Raw genomic sequence first — 20,177 nt, 5'->3', positions numbered from 1 at the left:
AGTTTAAATTTCATTCTGTCATTTTCTAGCTAAGTCTTGGTTTCTTTGTTTGCAAAGATAAGACAATAACGCCTACTTCACAGTGTCACTGAGAGAAGTTATTTATGTTTGTGTTTGTATATTTACTGATCAAGCAAAATACTTGAGACAGAGATGAAATAATAAAAAATAGCTATAACTATTATATATATTAACTTTTTATTTATTATACATTTATTTGTGCTGTTTAATATATTTGTGAAATATACTTAACATAATATTTACATGTATTTAATAGTAACATTAAATATATAGTTAATATTAATTTATAATATTTGTAACTTATTTATAATACTTATAATACTTTATATGTTGTATATATTTAATAAATAAGTTGTATATATTTAATAAAATTATATATATTTAGAGGTTGAAGCGTCTGACTGTAATGAGGGAGACCTGGGTTCGATTCCTGGGTCGGAAAGATCCCCTGGAGAAGGAAATGGCAACCCACTCCAGTATTCTTGCCTGGAGAATCCCATGGATGGAGGAGCCTGGTGGGCTACAGTCCACGGGGTCGCAAAGAGTCGGACACGACTGAGCGACTTCACTTCACTTCACATATATAAATACATGTAACTTTTGTGTATATAACATATAAATGTTAGAATAATCCAATAACCTTCTATTCATTAGTAGTAGTTATTATTAGCTTTCTAATGATAGTTCATTGTATCGCTCTGAATTTCCAATCCCACCTGTTTGCTCTGGCTCTTAATGAATCCTTTAGAAGTTCAATGATTTTTCTTCCTTCATTTTCAGCTAAGAAGATTCATTAACTGTGTCCTTATTGTTTTAATAGAAAAATAAATATACTTTTATCAAAGTGCTTCTGAGGTCAACCAGTTCATGTCTCTAGCCTGCTACTGTTTCCCCTTAAATTACCATCCTTTCTCAAATTGTAGCTAACAGAAAAAATTATGAGGTTTATAGAAAGCTGCAGCCTATAGTTCCAATAATGAAATTCTTTAAACTCTCCTGGTTTTCCTTCTTGGTACAGGTGATTTGGGGATGGTTTTATTTTCCTCCTCCTGTACAATATTATGGACCTCTGTCCATAGTTCTTCAGGCACACTATTCACTAGATCTAGTCCCTTGAATCTATTCGTTACCTCTAATGTGAATTCATACGGGATTTGATTTAAGTCATACCTGGCTGACCTACTGTTTCTCCCAGTATTTTTTAGTTTAAGCCTGAATTTTGCCATGAGAAGCTGATGATTTGGGCTACAGTCAGCTGCAGGTCTTGTTTTTGCTAACTGTATACAGCTTCTCCATCTTTGGCTACAAATAATGAAATCAATTTGATTTCAGTATTGACCATTTGGTGATGTCCATGTGTAAAGTCATCTCTCGTGTTGTTGAAAAAGTGTATTTACTATGACTATTGCATTCTCTTGGCAGAATTCAGTTAACATTTGCTCTGATTCATTTTCTTCAAGGCCAAACTTGCCTTTTGCTCCAGGTATATCTACTTTTACATTCCAACTCCCAATGCTGAATAGAACATCATTTTTAGGTGTTAGTTCTAGGCGGTCTTCTAGGTCATCATAGAACTGATCAACTTCAGTTTCTTCGTCATTGGTGGTAGGGGTTAAATATTAAAAAAAAAAATAAGATTATGCATCTGGCCTCATTACTGCATGCAAACAGAAGGGGAAAAGGTATCAGTGGTGACAGATTTCCTCCTCGTGGGTTCCAAAATCACTGTGAACAGTGACTGCAGCCATGAAATCAGATAACGATTGTTTCTTGGCAGGAAAGCGATGACAAACCTAGACAGTGGGCTGAAAAGCAAAGACATTACTCTGCCAACAAAGGCCTGTATAGTCAAGGCTATTGTCTTCTCAATGGTCATGTACAATTGTGAGAGCTGGACCATACAGATGGCAGAACACCAAAGAATTGATACCTTTGAACGGTGGTGCTGGAGAAGACTCCTGAAAGTGCCCTGGATAGCGAAAAAGATCAAACTCGTCAATGTTAAGGGAGATTAACTCAAAATATTCACTGGAAGGACTGATGCTGAAGCCAAAGCTCCAGTATTTTGGCCATCTGATGTGAACAGACGACTCACTGGAGAAGTCTCTGATGCTGGGAAAGTTGAGGGCAGAAGGAGAAGGGGGCATCAGAGGATGAGATGGCTGTATGGCTTCACTGATGCAATGAACATGAAGTTGGACAAACTCTGGGAGATGGAGAGGGACAGGGAGGCCTTGTGTACCGAAGTCCGTGGAGGTCTCAAGGAGTTGGACTTGACTGGACGACTGAATAACAACAGGTGACTTAGAAAAACACTGGTTAAGTGCAAGTTCTATGCATGAAGCAGGGCACCCAAAGCTGGTGCTCTGGAACAACCCAGAGGGATAGGGTGGGGAGGGAGGTGGGTGGGGGTTCAGGGTGGAGGGGACACATATGTAACTGTGGCTGATTCATGTTGATGTATGGCAAAAGCCATCACAGTATTGTAAAGCAATTATCCTCCAGTTAAAATACATTAATTAAGACAGGGAAAGAGACACAGATGTGTATAACGGACTTTTGGACTCAGAGGGAGAGGGAGAGGGTGGGATGATTTGGGAGAATGACATTCTAACATGTATACTATCATGTGAATTGAATCGCCAGTCTATGTCTGACGCAGGATGCAGCATGCTTGGGGCTGGTGCATGGGGATGACCCAGAAAGATGTTATGGGGAGGGAGGTGGGAGGGGGGTTCATGTTTGGGAATGCATGTAAGAATTAAAGATTTTAAAATGTAAAAAATAAAAAACTAAAAAAAAAAAAAACTAAAAAAAAAAAAAAAAGAATACCAAACAATCAGACCACATTTTCTATCTCAGACACCTAAAAAAAAAAAAGAAAGAAAGAAAAGCACTTGTTAGATAGGTTAAGTTTTTAAATGGTGTGATTGGATTAACTGATGGCTTAAGGGGACATCTGTTTTGAAACATATGATTTTAATCAGTTTGGATGATCCCCATATCATTAGCTGTCTTGACAGTCAAATAAGACCATACATTTGCAGCATTTAGCACAGAACTTAGCATACAGTAAATGTTATTAAATGCTAGTAGTCACTAATGTTTTCTCTGTTATAGAACTAACAGCTGTAGCTTGGTTACAGTAATGATATGCGATTAACAAATTAATACAGGTTGTTTTCCTTCTGAACCAGTTATTAAACTATTGTCTCCCTCAGCCACAAGCGTGCCCAGCTTATTTTGCTTTGTGACTCAGAACTACCCAGCTCCTTCGGAGCTGCTGTGTTAAGCTCCACCAGTAGGGGGCTCAAGGAGGCGGAAGAGAAATGTGCTTGGTCCGTTATTGTGATCAGGGTTACCCTTAAAATAGCTCTATCCGCTGGCATTGACAATAGGTTCCAATGGCTGTAACTGGTCCTACTTTACATTTTTAATCACATCTTAGAATCAGTCTCTCGGAACCTTCTCTGCTATGTCAGAAAAAGCTATTCTAGGTCCCAACTGCACATGGACCCTCTGCTAAAGTGCCCGACGTACCAGGACCAGCAAAGCCGGGCTCCTTCCATAGAGCTCTGAGTCCGGACTCTCTTCTAAGCATCTACATCTTAATGATATCATCCTCTTTCATCTGTTCTCTGAACTCAAGGGGTGAGAGTTGCTTTCTCCAATCATCACTTTTATGAATCCACAGTATCCACCTTCTGTCTTTCATTTATATAATACCTCATTAACAATTCTGTGGATCAAATTCTTATGTTAAAATAACTAGTGAGCTTTCTTTCTTCTGGCAGAACTTAATTGATTAACTCTCCCATATCCTACCCAGGCCATGACGTCCTGGTGGCAAAAATTGCCCAGGCTGGGAAAGTCTTTTATTATTTGCAAGCCAATTCTAAATGGTGCTCTGTATTCTATAGAGTATCTGAATATTTAAGTTTTAAATCTGTTTTTCTAATAACTTTGAAGTTTTCATCTTACGATCTGGCAGATGACCTACCATTTAGTACCTTGCAATAGAAAAGAAAGTTCTCTCAGTTACAGTGCCCACAATCACTTCTGGGGTAGGGAAAACCTATTCTCTTTGACTTAAATTGTCAAGAGAATAAAACAGCTTTATTTTCTTGAGTAATAGTGTTTTGGATTAAAATCTTGGTTCAAGTCATGTTTCCCCCCCCCCCCAAAAATGCATGGCAGTTATTGTTGGTCTTAATTGAGATGAAAATAATCTCCATGAGGGCAGAGGTCTTTGCCTTCACTCTATCACAACAGCTTATAACAGTGCCTGACACATAATAGGTGTTTGATGAATCATCACAGAAGGAATGAATAATGGCTGTAAAACTACATTGTAAACTCTAAAAATCTATGAAAATATTATGGTCCATTAATATACCATGATGGCAAATCCGTTACTGGGTGCTGTTGAATCACTTACCTTTTCTTATAAAATAAACCCTATCTTGTTTTTGTACCCTGCTGTTATATATGAACACCGTGACACAGGAAAAAATTGTTGGGATTTGAAAGCAGTGTTCTTCCAAACTAAATCACACTGAAGTACAAGGGGCAAGAGAGTGTGAATCTGTGTGTGTCCATGTCTCTATATGTAGGCATGTGTTTGCAAGTATGTTTGTAAAGTGTGTGTTGTTACTATCTTTGTCCTAAGTCTCTCAGATAAAAGTGAGACACTAATTTGTGAATCTGTTAAAACTGTTCAGTTCAGTTCAGTTCAGTCGCTCAGTCGTGTCCGACTTTTTGTGACCCCCACGGACTGACCAGTCAAATATATAGGACTTGACTTTGCCAAGTCTTAATTCAGACTTTCCAAGACCATCTATCACTGAAAGTTTAAAAAAGAAAGAGAAAAAAAAAGAGAGAGAGACAGACAGGAGAGACCAAAACTTAAAAAAAGATTTGTGCATTAGGTAGAACTGCTTTCTGTAAATCCCGAGATAATAAAACAAATCACAAAATTAATGCACTTGGTCTTCTGTTTTTATGGCCTGGCCTTAACTAAGTCTTCCACCTTCTCAAATTCCTACACGAGACCCTCTGTACTTTGGGAACACCAAACTACTCCTAAGTCTATGAATTCTCCTTTGTACATTTTGTAAAAGGCTATATATTTTGCAAGTGCATGAGTGGGAGGTACTTTCTTTGTTTGATCTCTCTTTCTCTCTATAACTCTATCTAGAAGCTTAATATACTGCTTTTCATCAAGTAGGCAGGGAGCTATGAACAGCAACCTCTTCAGAGTCAGACAGAACTTTCTGAAGACAGATTTAACTCTTTTCTCTCAGTAGGTATTATTTTAGGAATGTGAATCACGATGAAAGAGCTGGGAAGACATGGGATTTGAGTGTGTTGTGTCCAAGGATAGGCATCTAGGACATAACCTAATCAGCAACAGACTGATATATAATCCCATATGCTACTCTGAGACCCAGCCACCAGATTGAGGGGGGCTCACTGGGTGGGGTTAAAGGTTAACCATAGTTCTAATGGGTTTCCAGCTTTCACAATATGTCCTGCCTTGCTGCTCCTGAAGCAGAACGGACAATAAGGCCCAAAGCTTATCGTGTAATCATTATTGCACCGTCCAGTTCCCAAGAGTGCCCTTTAAGTTCTAAGTCACTCAGTCATTTCTGACTCTTTGTGACCATGTGGACTGTAGTCTATCAGACTCCTTAGTCCATGGGGTTTCCCAGGCAAGAGTATTGAAGTTGGTTGCCATTTCCTTCTCCAGGGAATGTTCCTGACCCAGGAATCGAACCAATATCTCATATCTCCCGCATTGGCAGGTGGGTTCTTTACCACTAGCACCACCTGGGAAGCCCCCAAGAATGTCCAGCAGTCTCTCAAAAAGTCTAATTTACTCCATGAAAGGTGTTTGAGCTCTGAGAATGTGAAACCAGTTGGTTGCAAGATAATGTTCCAAACCTCTAATTGGTAATAGAGGTGAAGACACAAAATAACACAAACACTGGGAATCTGGTAGAAAGGGGTGGGACTCAGGATACTGCTCACTAATTTCACAATATAGGTGTGGATAACAGATTAATTAGTTAAGTTCTCACCCATGTAGCTCTAAAGGTAGAACTTTTTATATAAGAAAACTCAATCGAAAACTTAATTTTTTATGTTCCCTCCTTTTCCATTTCATCCACTCTTATATTGTGTCTTTTAATTTATGAATTTCTGAGAGCATGCATGATTCAGAGGCAGATGGATAGCAGAAGCAGAGTGGGGCTGGGGCACTTACTGTCAAAGCTTTAGAGACAAGGCCCTCTAAGAGTTACAGATCAGATTAGGGCTTATTTATTCTCAACGCTCTTTTGAAGGACCACTCGAGTTGGTTTTGTCTTTGTCCATTGGGTTTCCCCTGTAGCTCAGCTGGTAAAGAATCCACCTGCAATGCAGGAGACCCCAGTTTGATTGTTGGGTCAGGAAGATCCCCTGGAGAAGGGATAGGCTACTCACTCCAGTGTTCTTGGGCTTCGCCAGTTGCTCATATGGTAAAGAATCCACCAGGAGATCTGAGTTCAATCTCTGGGTTGGGAAGATTCCCTGTAGGAGTTCTTGGAAACCCACCCCAGTACTCTTGCCTGGAGAATCCCATGGACAAAGGAGCCTGGCGGGCTGCAGTTTATGGGGTCACAGAGTCAGACATGACGGAGTGACTAAGCACAGCACATTTGGGCTGCTATAACAGAATACCAGGAGCTGAGTAACTTATAAGCCACAGACATTCATTTGTCACAGTTCTGGAGGCTGGTAAATCCAATATAAGGGCATCAGTATGCTGACTTTCTGGTGAAGGTCCTTTTCCTGGTTCACGGCAGCTCCTCACTGTGTCCTCAGACGGAGGTAGGGGCTAGGGATCTCTTTGAACTGCTTTTATGAAAGCACTAATCCCATTCATGAGGATCCCACCTTTCTGACTTGGTGAAAAGCGCAAGTGTAGGTTGTTCAGTTGTGTCTGACACTTTGCCACCCCATGGACTGTAGCCCGCCAGGCTCCTCTGTTCGTGGAAATTCTCCAGGCAAGAATACTGGAATGGGTTGTCATGCCCTTCTCCAGGGGATCTTCCCAACCCACGGGTGGAACTCAGGTCTCCTGTATTGCTGGCTGATTCTTTAATGTCTGAGCCACCAGGAAAGCCCCTCTTTTGACTTAAGTACCTCCCAAAGACTTCACCTCCTAATACTATCATCTTTGGGAAAAGGGTTTCAACATACATATTTTGAGAGGATATAAACATTTAGAATGTAGCAGGCAGCATCAGATATTTTGACTAATGCAGGACTGTGAAATTTGAACTTTGGGGAGTCTCCATTATTAACAAGCGCTCCTGGTACTATGTTCGTTAGCATTTACTACTGAACAACTCACTGCCCTTAAAGCCATGGTGATAGATAAGGAAGGGTGAATTGCTTCTTCATCTCCCAGATACCTGACCCTGCGGATATAGTGGATATTTGATCTTTTTCCATTTTTTTTTTCTTTTTCTTCTCTTACATTGTGATTCGTATGCCTTTGGGTATGTTCTTCCAACAAATGCATGGAACTGTGAGGTCCATTTGGATACCCAGTCTTAAAGACAATTTAAGATGAGGACATTTGCTACTCTAATTGCCTGAAAGTTAAAAAAGAGTCACAAACTGGCCAGGACTACTCACTATACCTGTGGTTACCAGGGTTCATTCAGTTATAAGGAAAAGAAACTTTCACGTGAGTTTCAGTCAAGGAAAGGGAACGTGTGGACCAAATGGGGGAATATCACAGACTCCGAGAGCAAGACGTGTCAGTGGGCTTGTGAATCTGGAGAATTAACAACCAAGCAATTTTCATCATCCTGCCTCTCTCCTTCCCCTATATACTCTTTCTTCCTCCACACCTTCCTTCTTTTTCCTTTCCATAAGCAAATGTTTACTGAAATCTCCATACCACTCTTGAGCTGGGGATATACCAGCAAACAAATTACAAAAATCACCCCCTTATGCATTTATGGCTCAGATGGTAAAGAATGCACCTGTAATGCAGGAGACCAGGCTTTGATCCTTGGGTTGGGAAGATCCCTGGATAAGGGAGTAGCTTATCCACTCCAGTGTTCTTGCCTGGAGAATTCCAGGGACAGAGAGGCCTGGTGGGCTACAGTCCATGGGGTCACAAAGAGCCGGACACAACTGAGCCAATAACATTTCATGTACTCTATAATCTCGTGTGTGCATGTGTGATACTGAAGATCAATCAATCAAAACACAAACATTTGTGCTATATAGTATGTTGGTTGCTGCTAGATTCTATGGACACAATGAAAAGAGACAGAACCAGAGAGCCAGAAGATACAGTTTGGAAGGGATGAACAGAACAGCCCACAGTTCCAGTCTGTCGCCTCGATCCTCCTGTCGTGATTTCTGCAGTTGTCAGCATTTATTTTCCCTTCTCTGTGTCTTTATCTCTCTTCCTCCCTCTCCTCCCCTCAATTCCAGCTCTGTCCCTGCGCTATTCCAGATGCTCATCTTTTATCTGCCTGACCCAACTCCACATCGTCTTTTAAAGCAAGAGCAGATCGCTGACTGCATTTTAGCTTCAGTGTCTCTTCACACACATCGCTGAGAGGTTCCGACAGCTTCAGCTGGATTCTGTTTACACAAAGTCCTTCCTCCACTGGCATCTATCCACAGAATGCTCTTTAGTCAATGGATGAATTCCCTGAACCACAGATAAAACCATGTGGATTTATCTGCTGAGCCTTGGGGGAACCTCAGTATAAAGTACTTTACTTTATATATATAACCTATTTTACTCTGTGTGGAGTTTATTGTTTTGGAGAAGTGCATTAAAGATAAGGACCCAGTTCCCTCTTACTTGGAAGAGAACAAGATAATTTAGGCAAGAATCCTAAAGATTTATAGAGGGGAAGAAACATAGGGTGAAAGCATTTTGAAATATTTTAAATGACATTTCCTTGACATTTCCTAATATCTTCTAATTCAGAGTGTTTGTGTTTAGCAAGAATACCGAAAGCAAAAAATAAAATAAAATAAAATAAAAGGGTAAAACTCAGTCTTTTTCATTTTCAAAATGGGCCTTTAAAACATACTGCAGAGCTAATAGAGAAGATAATTTCGCTTAATACCCTGGATTTTTTGAATTTCAGAAACCATAGTCATGATTGACTTGGTTATTAAGTAATTAGAGTAGAGATAAATGTTCAATCTTTTTTTTTTTTTTTTTTTAATGATCACAAAGGAGACAAAATCCTGCTAGGGTGGATGAAAAGAAGAGAGCAAGAGGAGACATTTATGGGGATATCTGATGAAGGGCTCTGCATCCTGCTACACCTTCCTGCTCTGGACCACATCTCAGAGATCCGGTGAGGACTTGGCCCCAGCCCATCATCTAAGAGCTAGTCCTTTCCCTTCCTGGATGGAACGTGGGAGGTAAAAGCCTGTTAGACTCCACATTCTCCAGATCTCATGATGCCAGAGGGATGGGGCAGCAGCAACGTAGAAATGGCAGCCTCTTCATTCTAGGCAGAAATTTATGAAGTCTTCTCCAAGGTGCCATGTACCACAAAATGGAACAGAAAAGCATCTAGAAGCTTCTTATGGCTTCTCAGGATGCTGAGGCATGCAAAAGTAGGCTTCGGCTGGAAACAGATGGTAGCAGACACTGGTTTATATAGGTGGATCTGGGGTCAGGACCTGGACACTGAGAAAAATCCACAAAACTCAGATTGATACAGAGTAGTGGGAGCAAGGGTGTGACCTGGAGTTAAGTGAGCTTACCAAGAACTGGTCTAAGGTTAGGATTTTTGATAACAGAAATGAAGATTCTAGACAGCAATAAATAGAACAAGAAAATTCCATTCTTGACACACCTGAGCTTGTGATCTGGATGCTCCATGCCCAATGTGAGTGCCTACTTAGTTGCTCAGTTGTGTCTGCCTCTTTTGAGACCCCATGGACTGTAGCCCACTAGGCTCCTCTGTCCGTGGGATTTTCCAGGCAGGAATACTGGAGTGGGTTACCATTTCCTTCTCTGGGGATCTTCCTGACCCAGGGATCAAAGCTCTGTCTTTTGTGTCTCTTGTATCTTCTGCAGTGGCAGGCAGATTCTTTACCGCTGTGCCACCTGGGAACCCCTAACACACATGCCTAATTCCATACCAGCTTCACTTTAAAAGGAAGTGTTTGCTCTTGTTTTATCAAGGGTGATTCATCACATTTCTCTGACAAATGGTACATGTTTGATAATCTCCTGCACATGGCCTCAAAGGAACTCCAAGCATGGTAACTGGAGAGAATCCACATTCCTTTTCAGCTTGATTATATTTTTTTTATAAAATATTTCTGATTACACATCATTGTAAGCAGCTGTTTTAATACCTTAGCCTCTGAAACCTCAGGACTGATTCTTACATTATCTTTGATTCCTTTGTCTATAATTTAGTCTGATGGGCTCTTCAGCAACGGAAATAAATGCTTGCCCTTCCTTCCTTCCATGGCCATCTCTTTTCATTCATATTTCATTTTAGTTTAGAGATGCTGAGAATGAGTTTTCCACAATAGCTAGGAGGGTAAAGATTTCACCTGCAGTGCGGAAGACGTGGGTTTGATGCCTGGTTTGGGAAGATCCCCTGGAGAAAAGAATGGCTACCCACTTCAGCATTCTTGCCTGGAGAATCTGAGGGACAGAGGAACCCGGTGGGCTACAATCCATGGGGTCACAAACAGACAGACACGACTGAGTGACTACACACAGCACACACAGCACACAGTGAGAATACAGCTGCCTGGCCAAGTCCAAGAGTTGGAGAGTACGTTACATTTTCAAAATGCTGAATACATGTTGAAACTCTAATAAGCCTTTAAGCATTCCCCCCTCACCCTGTCCCATCAAACTCACAAAAGCAGAGAGAGAGAGAATGCTGTGCCCTTTTTTCAGTAATTATGTTCAGACAAGACCTCTCACCGCCAGCAGGACACGAGGAGAATGGAAAACAAATGGCTTCCAAATTTCTAACGCGGTGCACAAAGCGTGGAGAGGGGAAGAAAGCCTACGCCCCATCCCCATCCTTTCCTCTTTTAGTCCTGCCAGACATTTCCTTTGTTCTATTTCCTATCTCACTGAGATTAAAGTGCTGATCGCCTTCTTTTTGAAAATGATGTCACTTTTTTTTCTTGCCTTGGCAGAGAGCAAGTTCATTACAAATCTGCTGTGTGACTGATGGCTTTGAAGAGATAAGGCAGAGGGGAAAAACACATTTGGGAAAGGTATGAAACTCAAGAGACAGGTTGACAATTAAACTGGCAGTGGGGGCGATGACGGAGGATAAGGAGAAACAGAGGCTGGGCGTAAATATCTCTTCCCTAGCCTCTTTTACAGCCATCAAGAAGCTATTTTTATTTCCTTGATAGTTTTCTCCTGAAGCAATGCCACGGGCTAAAATTCATTTCGTGCTTTTCCTGACCGGATTCATCCACTTTTGATGACATTATTTCCGGCAGGTCATCGTGGCCATATTGGGTGGGGAAGCCATTTCCTGTGGCCGTAAGAAAAGGGAAAAATATTTGGTGCTGAATCTGATTTATCATAATTACAAATCATCGCGTTCCGTGGCAGTCTACAGGAGAAACATTTCAGATGTAAAAACAGGTTGAACGCATAATCCATATTCTAATGCCATTTGTGTTGTTTAAAATGATTAGTGACAGATGCAGAACTTGGGAATTTAAAGATCTCCTGTCATCTCACAGGTCCAATCCTGGTGAAGGCAGTGGGCAAAGGAATACTGGCAAAAACCAATTTACTGAAGTGTTGCGCTTCGAGTAATTAAACACACACACACATATGCACAGCATCTTATGAGAATAACATTGTCATCTTTATATCTCTAATCAGATTTCAGCGTTTCAAAAGCCCTCATCTTTCCTATACATGGACACTTTTGTTCAGATCAAAGCTTTTTAAAACTGTGTTTCTGGATTAGGGATGGAGGTGCAAACTTGCAGAGGAGTTGTGTACGATGAGATGAGGAAAGGACCGCGGAGACAAAGGTCTGCGAGGCTGGGACTGAGATGACAAGAACTCTATCCCCTGTTTCTCTTCTGTGGGTCTTCTTTCCCCTCCTGCCACCTCCAAGCTTCGCTTTTAAACAGCAGCAGACATGTTTATGGTTGCAGCTTGTGTGTCTGTGGAGGATGGAACGCATGAGGCGGGTATGCTTTCCAGCCTCCATCCTTCGTGCCTGCAACATGCCACATGTGAGACATAACATTTTTATTATTGTTTTGTACTATCCTCTTGGTCTTGAAGAAGCCCTTCTCAGATGCAGACCCTATGTAGTTATCTACCGTTTTCTCCCTCTCCCTCATATCTCCCTTTCCTTGCCATTGCCTGATAAAACCCTTTGCGTGTTCTTTTTCCTCTGGCTGGAAGGCACTGCGGGCTTTTCCATATCTCATGAATGTCTCCTCTCGCCTCCAGCCTCCGCACAAGTCATGACCTCTTCTGAAGAATTGATCCCTTCTTTACTTCTGGCCACTTCTTACTTATACTTGGGTTTATCACCTTTACTGCATTTAAAAAACTTTGCCTCATGATACAGATGGTAGGATACATCCCCCAAGTATAAACATGCCTAGTCAAAAGGTACTTCGTATTTTATGAATGTTAAGTGAATAAATGGATGTATACAACCTGGTGTTTGAATGTAGGCGAAAATACTTCAGAACTGTATACCTGCTTTCTTAGTTTCTAAATTAAGGACGTGCCTTTCTCCTTAGAGGTGTTGAACTTTGAGTACAATTCCCTTAATTCCAATCAGGCTTGGAATTAAATATTAATACAAGATAAGTAAATATTTTAAAAAATGGACCCAGATAGGAGGGTCTTGTGGAATGCCATGCCTTGCCGTAAGTGATTATAGTAATTTTAACGTCAATGCTGAATAATTACTTTTACTGTTCTCTGTTCATGAATATTATTATTCATGTTGTATAAGCAATGGTCCCTCTGAATCTTCTACCCTCCCATTCTGATTTGGCTTGTAAGCACAAATAAAGTATGGTAGAACAAAGCAAAAGCAGTAATTAAAAATGCCTTCAATGTAGATCTCTAAATGCACACATAATTTATTTCAGATTTAGAAATAACTACTTGCTTGATATTCTATAAAACTCTTTCTAATTTTTGAATCTCTCTCTATTTTTCCTCTTGTTTGTTTCCTTTCTCCAGTAAGTGATCGATTGGGTGAATCAAGTTGGAGCCTCAAGCAGATTGTGGTTTAAATTGAGTGCCCCCATGAAACTGCTGTCTTGCTCTTGGCACGTTACTCATTCAGGGTTGAACCTTCTCTGGAATGAGGAGATGCCAGGACGGAGGTTGCTGGAAAGTAAGTTAGTGTCCATATATTTTTGTATTTCACATTTTCACATTCACTCAAGCACCTTGCCTAGTGATACGGTTTATAATTTTCTGACTCTTTTGGCTTATCTTACATTAGTGTCAGAATCAGCACAGCAATGAATGTGGAATTCTCAAAACCAAGGTTTCTTTAAAGTCATGTAAAATAAAGGTGCGATGGAAATACTCAAAATGCTGCTGGAGCAATGATAATGAATTGGTGTTCCAAGTGCCAAGGTAATTTATGCACTTAGTATAGGCTATCTATTTTTCTTTTCTTTTTAAAAAATTAATTATTATTATTATTATTATTGCTCTTTCAGTTTATTTTTATGCTGCTCTTCAGTCACTCAGTTGTGTCTGGCTCTTTGTGACCCTATGGACCACAGCCCACCAGGCTTCTCTGTCCATGGGCTTTTCCTGTTCCCATTTCTATCTCCAGGGGGTCTTCCTAACCCAGGAATGGAACTCAAGTCTCCTACAGCTCCTGCATTGCAGGTAGATTCTTTATTTGTAAGAGTGTATTACTATTTTGGTTGTATTTATATTTTGTTCCCCCTAAGTCATATATTTTTATAGATAAAATTTCTTTTAAATAGAACACCTTTGAGTGGTAGAAGGCACAAACACTCCCATTTATGGTCTAAGAAATGGTTTCAGAGTGTAGAAATAAGGTGAACACATTTTCAGGGCTAGAGAGTGGAGTGTAAACTGTGGTCCTGGTTCCACGTCCCTCTGCTTCATCTAACAGCCTGTCATCAATGGCTGTCAGAAAGGTGAGCTGAAATAAGTATTAGCAAAGACCGCCACCCTATTAAGAACAGCAAAACACTGGCTAGCAGCAAGAAGGCTGGCTGCCTTTGGACACTTTCTAAGTGCCTCATCAGCACTCATCCCAGTCTCTTTAGTTTCCTTCCTTTCATTGTTATCCCAGAGTTGTACATGTCTGACTTAAGAAAACCAGTTAGATACTCAAGGACTTCTTCCATTTCATTATCTTAGAGAAAGAAAAAAAATACATCTCAAGCTTAAAAATAACACTAGTATCATTGGTAGATAAAAGAGGAACACCATCTATTCTTAGTTCTCAATAAATACTTTGGGAAATTTACAGTCTTACCAAGGAGCAAGGTGGATCCCGAGACAAGGATTCAAGTGCAAGTCATTTATTTGGGATGTGGTCGCTGGAAATACTGAATTGTGAAGTGAGGGAGGAGAAGGCCAAGAAAGCCAAGTAGATACATATTATAGGGCAAGTTCCCAATGATATCAGTTGCAGTTTAGTCATGGGAATGCTTTCCAGGAGACCATGCATCATACAAGGCTCAGAGCCATTCCACCAAAGACATGAGGCAGCTGGGGCCTTTTATACCAACTGCTATCAGTTACTGCTTAAGGGCTACTCCTGGGGACTCTCCTTTCCTGGTGCTTTTACAGGCAACGCAGGCTATCATGGCCGGAGATAGACTCTGCAGCTGGAAATCTACCTTGCAGCCACAGACATGGTAAGACCCAGGGACATGTGGGTCTGGATTTGACAGGTTTTTGTTCCATCTCCTGACAACATGCATTCAGTTGAAAATGACTAGAGTCCCTTAAATACACGTTTCAACTGTGGTATCCTCCCTGTGCAGGAAGCACGCTGGAAATTCTCAACAGGCCTTCCAGCAATGTCAATAGCAATGCCATCATCATCACCTCTAAAGCAATTCAAGCATGGTTTAGGAGTGCTAGTAAATGGACCGCAGTAAAATACTTTGGAAGGCACTTGAATAACAGCCAACGCCCAATGAGCATAAGCACCATTCATAAAACATTCATAGAAACTCACCAGTTACAGTGAAGTTCTTATAGAGTTTTATGATTCCTGCTTTGAAGAATATATAATAGATACCTAATATGTAATAAATTATTACCATTATAATTATTATTGTTTTCTCATTATTATGACCTTTCTTAACACAATCACACTGTATTTAAGTAGCTAAGTTGTGTCCAGCTCTTTGTAATTCCATCGATTGCAGCACACCTGGCTTCCCTGTTCTTCACTGTCTCCCAGAGTTTCCCCTAATTCACATCCATTGCTTCGGTGATGCAATCTAAACATCTCATCCTCTGATGCCCCCTTCTACTTTTGTCTTTTCCAATGAGTTGGCTCATCACATCAGGTGGCAAAGTATTGGAGCTTCGGCTTCAGCATCAGTCCTTCCAGTGAATATTCAGGACTGATTTCCTTTAAGAGTCACTGGTTTGAGCTCTTTGCAGTTCAACAGATTCTCAACAGTCTTCTCCGACACTACATTTAAAAAGTATCAATTCTGTGTTGCTCAGCCTTCTTTATGGTCCAACTCTCACATCCATACGTGGTTACTGGAAAAACCATAGTTTTCACGAGATGGACCTTTGTTGGCAAAGAGATGTCTTTGCTTTTTAATATGCTGTCTAGGTTTGTTATATCTTTCCTTCCAAGAAGCAGACATCTTTTAATTTCATGGCTGCAGTCTCCATCTGCAGTGACTTTGGAACCTCCCAAAATAAAACCTGTCACTGCTTCCACTTTTTCCCCTTCGATTCACCATGAAGTGATGGGATCAGATGCCATGATCCTAGTGTTTTGAAGATTGAGTTTTAGGCCAGCATTTTCACTCTCCTCTTCCATCCTCATCAAGAGTCTCTTTAGTTCCTCTTCATTTTCTGCCATCAAAGTGGCATTATTTGCATATCTGAAGCTGTTGATATTTCTCCTGGCAATCTTGATTCCAGCTTGTAATTCACCCAACCCAGCATTTTGCATGATGTACACTGCATAGACGTAAAATCAGCAAGGTGACAATATACAGCCTTGACATACTCCTTTCCCAAGTTTAAATCAGTTCGTTGCTTCATATCTAGTTCTAGCTGTTGCTTCTTGACCTGAATGCAGTTTTCTTATGAGACAGATAAAGTGATCTGGTTGTCCCATCCCTTTAAGAATTTTCCAGTTTGTTGTGATCCACACAGAGGCTCTTTCATAGTCTATGAAGCAGGGGTAGATGTTTTTTCTGGAATTCCCTTGCTTTCCCTATGATCCAATGAATATTGGCAATTTGATCTCTGGTTCCTCTGCCTTTTCTAAACTCAGCTTGTACATCTAAAAGTTTTTAGTTCATGTACTGCTGAAACTTAACTTGAAGGATTTTGAGCATTACCTTAATATCATGAGAAATGAGTGCAATTGTCTGGTAGTTTGAACATTAATTGGCACTGCCCTTCTTTGGGATTAAAATGAAAACTGACCTTTTCTAGTCCTATGGCTATTGCTGAGTTTTCCAAATTTGCTGACTTATTGAGTGCAACACTTTAACAGCAACATCTTTTAGGATTTGGAATAGCTCAGCTACAATTGCATCACCCCCACTAAATTTTTTTGTAGTAATGTTTCTTGAGGCCTGCTCAACTTCACACTCCAAGGTGTCTACTTCTTGGTGAGTGACCACACCATTGTGCTTATCCTGGTCATTAAAACCTTTCTGTTCACTTATTCTGTATATTCTTACCACCTCTTCTTAATCTCTTCTACTTCTGTTGGTCCTTACCATTTCTGTCCTTTATCATACCCATCTTTGCATAAAACATTCCCTTGATAGCTCCAATTTTCTTGAAAAGGTCTCTAGTATTTTCCATTCTTTTCTTTTCCTCTATTTCTTTGCATTGTTCATTGAAGAAGGCCTTATCTCTTGTTAACATTCTCTGGAACTCTGAATTCGGTTGAGTATATCTTTCCCTAGGTTCTTGCTTCTCTTGTTTCCTCAGCCATATGTGAAGCCTCCTCAGACAACCATTTTGCCTTCCTGCATTTCTTTTTCTTTGATATGGTTTTGACCACTGACTCCTGTATAGTGTTCTGAACCTTCGTTCATAGTTCTTTAGACGCTTTGTCTACCAGATCCAATCCTTTGAATATATTTATTACTTCCAATCTATAATCAAAAGGGGATTGATTTAAGCCCTGTGTGAATGTCCTTGTGGTTTTCCCTACTTTCTTCAATTTAAGCCTAAATTTCACAATAAGAAGCTGATGATATGAGCCACAGTCAACTCCAGGTCTTGTTTTGCTGACTGCAATCATCCTCAACTACAAAGAATAGAATCAATCTGATTTCAGCATTGGCATCTGACGATGTCCATGTGAAGAGCCGCCTCTTGTGTTGATGGAAAAGCATGTTTGCTATGAGCAGTGTGTTCTTTTGATGAAACTCTCTTAGTCTTTGCCCTGCTTCATTTTGTATGCCAGGGCCAAACTTGATTACTACTCCAGGTATCTCTCGACTTCTACTCTTACATTCCAATCCCCTATGATGAAAAAGACATCTTTTGGGGGGTATTAGTTCTAGAAGGTCTTATAGATCTTCACAGAATTGGTCAACTTGAGCTTCTTCAGCACCTGCGGTGGGGCCTAGACATGGATAACTGTGATGGTGAATGGCTTGCCTTGGAAATAAGATGAGATCATTCTGTCTTTTTGAGACTGCACCCAAGTACTGCATTTCAGACTCTTTTGTTGATTATGAAGGCTCCTCCATTTCTTCTAAGGGGTTCTTGCCCACAGTAGTAGATATAATGTCTACCTGAATTAAATTCACCTATTCCTGTCTAGTTTAGTTCACTGATCACAATCACGCTATGCAGCCTCTATTCTAGACAAGCATGAATGAACTTCCTAAGCCAAGCTGAGACTGCTTTATCTAAATATACCTCAGACTTACTAGTGTGTACTTGGACTCCTGAGATAGTATTAAGAAGATTTATAGATGTTTTGTATGCAGGACTATTATCACGATAGGTTCTTTAAATTTCTGTTATGATGTGATGAAATTTTCTGTCCAGGGTCTTTCCTAAGACCATTTCATATGTCAAATTGCAGTCAGTTGGCACATGGTATTTGTGACTGTTATGAATGTCATGGAGCAAACAAAGCAATGCATGAGCCAAGAAATTTTGTGAAAATCAGTATGCTGAGAGGGATCCTGGCTTATCAGCACAAGCAGAAATTTCCCCATGAAGTTGATGATTTTACTGGCAAATTTTAATCTTACCAGTAATAGATAAAATTGATGTTAAAGGCTTAAGTACCTTCAGTATTTACACAGTTTCAATTTACCTTTGTCTTCTTTTAACCTTATTCATATTTGTATTGTTACATATGTATTTCTGTAAGCCATACTAGATAATTTTTTTAGAAAGTCAGTTCAATTGCTCAGTCGTGTCCAACTTTTTGTGAACCCATGGACTGCAGCACGCTTCCCTGTCCATCACCAACTCCTGAACCTTGCTCAAATTCATGTCCACTGAATCAATGATACCATCCAACCATCTCATCCTCTGTCATCCCCTTCTCCTCCCGCCTTCAATCTTGGCCAACATCAGGGTCATTTCTAATGAGTCAGTTCTTTGCATCAAGTGGCAAAAGTATTGGAGTTTCAGCTTTAGCATCAGTTTTTCCAGTGAATATTCAGAACTGATTTCCTTTAGGATTGACTGGTTGGATATCCTTGCAGTCCAAGGGACTCTCAAGTGTCTTCTCCGACACCACAGTTCAAAAGCATCAATTCTTTGGTGCTCAGCTTTCTTTATAGTGCAACTAGAGAAACCATACATGACCACTGGAGAAACCATAGCTTTGACCAGATGGACCTTTGCTGGCAAAGTAATGTCTCTGCTTTTTAATATGCTGTCTAGGTTGGTCATAGCTTTTCTTCCATGGAGCAAGTGTCTTCTAATTTCATGGCTGCAATCACCACCTGCAGTGATTTGGGAGCCCAAAAAAATAAAGGATCTCACTGTTTCCATTGTTTCCCCATCTATTTGCCATGAAGTGATGGGACTGGATGCCATGATCTTTGTTTTCTTAATGTTGAGTTTTAAGCCAACTTTTTCATTCTCCTCTTTCACTTTCAACAAGAGGCTTTTAGTTCTTCTTCATTTTCTGCCATAAGAGTGATGTTATCTGCATATCATTTCTCCTGGCAGTCTTGATTCCAGCTTGAGCTTCATCAAGCCTGCCATTTCTCATGGTGTATTCTGCATATAAGTTAAATAAGCAGGATGACAATATACAGCTTTGATGTACTCCTTTCCCAATTTGGAACTGGTCTGTTCTTCCATGTCCAGGTCTAACTGTTGCTTCTTGACCTACTTACAGATTTCTCAGGAGGCAGGTCAGGTGGTCTGGTATTCCCACCTCTTGAAGAATTTTCCAGTTTGTTGTGATCCACCCAGACAAAGGCTTTGGCATAGTCAATAAAGCAGAAGTAGATGTTTTTTCTGGAACTCTCTTGCTTTTTTGATGATCCAGCGGATGTTGACAATTTGATCTCTGGTTCCTCTGCCGTTTCTAAATCTGGCTTGAACATCTGGAAGTTTACAGTTTACTTATTATTGAAGTCTGACTTGGAGAATTTTGAGTATTACATTGCTAGCATGTGAAATGAGTGCAATTGTGTGACAGTTTGAACATTCTTTGGCATTGCCTTTCTTTGGGATTGGAATGAAAACTGGAATGGAAATAGTTAATTGATCCAAGAGCTTATTTTGACAAACTTAGGGATTCAAAGATGCTCAGGAGAAAGCAAAGCTTGTCTTCTATGATCCTTAGTTTCTTGTCTTTTATAATTGTATTTTGTTCTATAATTCCCAGTATTGTAGAATTGTAATTTTTGATGATTAAAAAGCAAGATTGATTAATACCCAGACTGAGAAT

Source organism: Ovis canadensis, chromosome 7 (genome assembly GCF_042477335.2).
Source record: "Ovis canadensis isolate MfBH-ARS-UI-01 breed Bighorn chromosome 7, ARS-UI_OviCan_v2, whole genome shotgun sequence".
Taxonomy (NCBI): Eukaryota; Metazoa; Chordata; class Mammalia; order Artiodactyla; family Bovidae; genus Ovis; species Ovis canadensis.
The sequence above is the reverse complement of the archived record's forward strand: the minus strand, read 5'-3'. Positions refer to the sequence as shown.